We start from the raw sequence: 6,526 nt of genomic DNA, 5'->3' as shown, positions 1-6,526 counted from the left end.
TTTTAAATTCTTACACAAGGACATTTTTTCAAAATTAGATTAACTATTCTGACAACCGCTTAGGAGCAAGTTTTTAAACTATCTTTTCTCCTGAAGTCAATTATTCATGGTTGTTCTTCTTATATAAAAAATTCTGCTTTCTCATTTAATCAGAACCAAAAGTGAGCTGTCTGGTTAGAGACTTCTGAAAATGCTTTTATTGGAACTCGTCTCCAAAAAAAACATTGCTTCCTTAGGCTCAGCCTGAGGAAGTGGATTTTGTGGTAGTCATGGGCAGGGACCCCAGCGCCCCAATCCCTGGACATCAAATCTGGTGTGTGGGACCTGTCACGTCACATTGTTGGGGGAAAAGGGCCCAACTCACCTCCACACACTACATGGGTTCTGGAACCAAACTCCTTGAGAGAGGCTGGACTCTCTACTACTAGAGTAGCCTGCGGTGAGAGGCAACAGGCTGGTCTGGGCTTGCTAGTAGCCCCCCAGCACAGTTGCCATGTGGTGGAGTTTTTCCTGGTCAATGATAGGATCATTTCCTAGGGCCTTCAGGTGTAGGACAGGTCTCTCTCTGTTGTGTTGGCTTATGGACCGAACAGCAATGCAGAGTACCTGGTCTTCTGGGGGTCCCAGGTAGGGTTGCTGGGAGGCACCCCAACTGGAGACTCTGTAGTTCTACTGGGGGATTTAAACACCCATGTAGGCAGCAACAGCGAGACTTGGAGGTGTGGGAATTTGAGTAGTGTTCCGCTACTGGACTTCTGTGCTAGTCACGGTTTGTCCATAACAAACACCATGTTCAAGCCTAATGGTGTCCAGCAGTCTACATTCCACCAGTACACCTGGGCTTTTATCAACTCCAACATCCGGGAGACCTTCAACAAGATCACAAGGTAGGCAAGGAACATTGAGTCCAAGTGACTGTGTTTTCCTCCCGCAATGTCAATGCAGCCATTCAGAGCTGTGGTGGCAAGGCCTCTGGTGTGGTGGCACCCCCTGAATCTGCTTGTGGACAACTGTGTAGGGATGCCGTCAAGCCAAAGAAGGAGTCTTACTGAGCCTGGCTGACTGAGTAAAAAAACAGCTCCTCTTTGTCCTGTCCGACCAGTGTTTTCATGTTTTTTGTGATCTATGTCAAGGTGTTTTTGTCAGTCATCATTGTGTCCCACTGCTTACACACAGCCGTAAGTATATACTCAACGTCTGCAGAATCACACTTTCAGACTTAAAGTCCGCACCCACTGATCAGCTACAAACTATCTTCTTCTCCGGAGAACCTCCACAGCACTGTCGCTCACTCCTGCACCACTGTAAGAGGAAACAAAAGAGGTGCACACACTGTGGTATCCCAGCCAGGCTAACGGCTAAGCCACTCAAGCCGGCTATTCCCATCATTGGACAACAAACTAGACTACGTCCGTCAACTTCGCTCAGCCCAAAAGACTTTGCTGTGTTTTTTGAGTTTGTGGAAACATGGCTCAACAGCAGCATTCCAGATGATGCTATCCAGCTCGACCGGCTAGCATGCTACCAAGCAGACAGAGCTCTTGTCAAGGGAAGTAAGACCCACAGCGACAGGCTGTGTGTTTACATCAACGTTTCCTGGTGCCGTGGCGCTGTCGGGGTCAGTAAACACTGCTCGTCACTGCTGGAGTTTATGGTTCTGAAGTGTCGGCCATTCTTTTAACTGAAGAAATTTACACCATAACATTACACCACCGTCTTGCGGAGGTGCATCTGCATCATTGCAGGGTCGTTGGTGACAGTACCTTTGGACTGGGCAACTGAGTTGGTGGTGTCTCTTTACAACAAGGGGGATTAAGTTGTACTCCAATTACAGGAGGATCACACTTCTCTTCCTCCTTGGGAAAGTCTCTTCCAGGGGGCAGGAAAGGAGAATGTGGCTAATACTCCAACCTCAGATTCAAGAGAACCAGTGTGGATTTTGTCCCAGTTGTGGAACACTGGACCAGCTCCATACCTTCCACAGGGTGCTCGAAGGTCCATGGGAGTTTGCACAACCAGTCCACATGTGTTTTGTGGACTTGAAGAAGGCATTCAACCTTGTTCCCCGTGGCATCATGTGGGAGGTGCTTAAATGGAGGAAGTGGAGGAGTGACTGACCGACGTCATCATTATTGTTATTATATTGGTCGTAGCTTTTACGAATGGCATTTTTTAATTACGTGTTTTGTTGTGAGACGTTTGATTTGCTAGTTCTTCACTGTTCTTTTTCAAAATCGAGCAGTCATTCTCTGTCTGTGCTTTTCTAGAATTTGGTTGAAGCTTTTACACTGCAGTTATTACTTGTTTTCATGTGCACAATTTCTCAGCTGTTCTCACATCTTTTTTTCTGCTTAACATTTGCTATCTTTAGACATTGCTTGGACATTTACAACAGATTAAACTGAAGGGATGTATGATTAACTTGGGCAACCAATATTTGGCAGTAGCTTGAGTTTGGATTGAATAACCGGCTTTTTCTATAAATCCAGGCACTAGTGTTCAGTAAACAAAGCTTTGTTGAGAGAGTAGACATGGACTGTAGCGTCATCTTCCCTCTTATGACTTGACGTGAACAACCTATTTTTATTAAACTATTTAGGATTTGTTATGTTTAGGATCTTAAGTGCACAGACAGTGTTTGACAAGAGGGAGAAGATAAATGATCCTAAAAAGCATAAAACAAGCATAAATAGCAGTTGAATAAGAGATGGAGTTTCTTTCTTTAACAGCAGTCTACAGTCACTGGCTAACAGCACGTATTAAGTTACTTCTAAATTGCAATTTTTTTTATAGGCGTGTTTTCATTTTATGACAGTCAAAAATATAACAAACCTTAATGTCAAGCAGAAGCTTGCACGTTAATGACGAATGGGCAGCTTGCTGTATTATTCCGCGTCTGGTTTGTACGTTGAGGAGGTTTCTGTACGGCCTGCATGTCCTCTGTACTGCAGTGCTGCACTGCACGATGTCTTCTACATACTGTGTATTCCAATATAGCAACCAGCCAAGAGTGCTGAGACACACTACAGTGAAGTGATCTGCACCAACAGAGGCACTGCGACGTTGCCATATATCTTTCACTGATATGTAAGCATTCCATCGATGAAATTTAAAACACACCAATAAATACAAATGAAAATACGTTCAAATGTTCATGATCTTCATACGTGCGCTGCCTTCACAGATTTCTTCTCTCTGTTTTGTAGAAGGCGGTGGACAGACTGCACCAATTTCTGGAGCGGTCAAGTGGAGGGAATGGCACCAAGAAGGTGGACGATGGGAGGAGGCGCAGAGAGAAGATGGGAAAGGGGAGGCGGCACTGCAGCGGAGCGAGATTTTAATCAAGTTAAGTGCCTTGGATCTGACCTGTCTTACCTCACTCGTCTCCTCAGGGTGCATTAAAACACACACACACACACACACACACACAAGCAAGCGCCCCTCCCCTCCCCCACATACACACAGGCACACACACAACACAGGGGTCCTCACGACAGTGACACATATCATAATCAGGTACAGTTGTTCCAGTTGAATACACTGTGCGTGGCACTGGTCCAGATGGACAGTTGCATTTTTAATTCATTCTTCCTGCCGTTGGCTCATCATCAGTCAAGTACACACTGTCTGGAATGTTTTCCCATGTATAGGATTTCTCCTTTCAGTCTCTTCTTTACTCTGTATTTGCATGTGAATCTAAGACAAAGACACAAAAGGGGAAGATCGAGAAATCAGAGGTGTACTTTGTTTTAATACAGTGGAATTTTTCCTAGTTTTGACACACATTTCACAGGTTAACAAAAAGCACCAAAAGGGAAATCGTACACATTTTAAAAAAAAAAAAAAAGAAGAAAGAAATGAGGTTAAAATCAATAATTATTCCTTTATTATATAATTCCTTCATATTAAATGCTGGAGTCAAACAAAGCAGTATTTTACTCAAATAACTAGACATTATGCATACAAATAACTCCACCACTCCAGCACCATAAATATAGTATATTTTCAGTTGCAACAATGAAGTAACAAAGTACAACAATGCTCTTGAATGGAACCAACATTTCAAGTCTTTCTTCTTTTGAAATAGCAGAAAAACATTTTGGCAAAAAAAAAAAAAAGAAGAAAAAAAGTTGGCTAATTACTTTATTATTACCTGCTGGACTGGAGCAAATCATTTTCTGAGCAAATCTAAGATTATTTTTGTAAAAAGTAGTTTAACACAGTACACTAGTATGCATACAGAAATGGCACTCTGCAGCCACAGCACTTGCTGACATGATGGATGACTGGACGGAGATTGATGATTAAAGCCATGGTTGATTCAGCAGTTGATGTTCTTCATCACACTGTGTTCTGTATGAACTGCACCGCTATGCCTTCCAATCATCTGCTGTGAGGGTCCACGATGAAGCTCCTTGGGGCCATGCTTGTTTTCAATATTACCAATTAAAGAATTAAAGATTTTTCCTTAGATTTTGAATTGTGCCATCGTTGAACAGTATGCAGACGACTCTTTAATGTATGTCTCAGCACAGACTGATAAACTAACAAAAGTGTTAAACAGGGAAGTTAACGGCTCATAAAAATGGATCTTAAGAAGTGAATTGGAGAAGAGGGGAAAACAAGGTTTCAAACATACATTAAGAGGAAGACCTTCACTCCACTTAGTCCACTTAGTGATGGGTGATACAGACAGAACAAGAAATGGAGGTAAGATTACGAGGGAATGCTGCAGAAATGCGAGTATTGCGAGCATCAGTGTTGTCACACTCACCATTGCAGACTGTTGCTGGGTGCTTTGGTCCCCTGCAATGTATACGATCATCTGGGTTTGTTAAGTGTGAGACGTGGAGAGCGACATCCGTTCCTTTTCATTCATCGCTGATTTTGCTTTTGCTAAGTCAGTAAAGTTGAAATGATTTGGTTTACCAGCAAACATGAAGGAATGTCCAGTGATTTCCTGTCATCCAGGGAGAAAGGACGTGTTCAGCAGCAGGTATCTTGTGTTTTGATTGCACGTAAGCATGAATGTTGATGTATTTTGCTGCATTGCAAAAGACACCATGACGGGGGAACAGCAGCAGCAGCAGCCAATAGGGATCAAGTAAAAAAATGAAGTCCTCCTCCTCAGCTCTGCGTTACGTAGTCTGTCAGCACACTGGCAAGCAGCCCTGGGAGAATTAGTCGGAGCCACTGCAGCACCACTGGCTGTATATTTCACAATCAATATTGTCTACGCTGGAAGTGCAGACACTGTTCACTGTCATTAACACTGCTGCACTATGTCGAAGTCTTTGGAAGAGCAGAGCAGAAGGCAGCCGACAGGCCCCAGACTGCCTGCGATGCCCCTGCGATCACAACTGTTGTCATTCTTTTAATGATAAACTGGAGTCAGTGGCTTTGTAAAAAGAAAATAATGACAAGTACAAGCACTCAGGAATTCTCTGGTAGTTTTCCTCCTCCTCACAAGCTTAGAGAAAAGTTGAAATAGAAGAAGTTAAGATGATGACAAACAAACTACCACCATCTACTCACCTTGTCGTTATTATGGATTGTTGTATCGTTGGCGTTACAGTTAAATCCATACGTTCCTGTTAACAAATCATAACTTTATTGGCAATGATGGGGCAGGACTGAAGTCATTCGTACATCCTAATGGAGAGTCTCGCACACTGCTGCTCCACACACACACACACACACACACACACACACACACACACACACACACACACACAAGATAGGGAGAGTTAATGAGGGAAAGACAGCAGAAACATTTGTAAAGTCAGCGTCTCTTATTTCAATATTTTAACGAGAGCTTTTAAAGTAAAGACAACTATCTGCGCTGTCTACCTGTTACATTGGGGGAAAAAAACATGCTTGCATGACTCAAGTAAAGGAGTTGAATCAGTACTCTTACTTTTACCAGAGTATTTTTGACACAAGTACATTTTTTTTTTAACATATTGTATTATTTATTATTATATTTCATTATTACTTTTCGTTGTAGTTTGTTGTCCCAGCAGGCTGTGGGCTGAATGAGCCGTCAGCAGCAGCAGCTCCAGCAGGAGGAGCCTCCTCAGGCTAATCACTAATGCTGCTGCTGCTGCTGCTGCTGATCCATACCTATTATCTAATTGCCACTGCAGCAACACTGACTGGGCAGAACACATCAATCTCTCCCTCTCTCTACCATTCCCCCTCTCTCTCTCTCCATCCATCCCTCCCTCCCTCCCTCCCTCCTAGAGCTGCTCTGTAATTAGTTTTTTTCTCCATCCATCACTCGCTTGCAAACCATTTCTCCCTCTGAACAACAAAAGGCTTTGTGCACATTTGCAAGCTTTGCTGTATCCTCGTCCTCCTCCTCCTCTCCCTCCTCGAGCTCTTCCTCCTCCTCTTCTTCTTCCTCCTCCTCCTCCTTGTCCTCCTCTTCCTCATTTCCTCCTCCTCCTCTTCATCCTTCTCCTCCTCCTCCTCCTCCGACCGAGTCGAAAGAAATGAAGACACTGTAAACTTTCTCTGGTTTGTT

The sequence above is a fragment of the Nelusetta ayraudi genome, unplaced genomic scaffold, assembly GCF_046127955.1.
Source record: "Nelusetta ayraudi isolate G7.1 ecotype Tasmania unplaced genomic scaffold, CSIRO-AGI_Nayr_v1 ptg000061l, whole genome shotgun sequence".
In the NCBI taxonomy this organism is placed as follows: Eukaryota; Metazoa; Chordata; class Actinopteri; order Tetraodontiformes; family Monacanthidae; genus Nelusetta; species Nelusetta ayraudi.
This window is presented reverse-complemented; position numbering follows the sequence as displayed.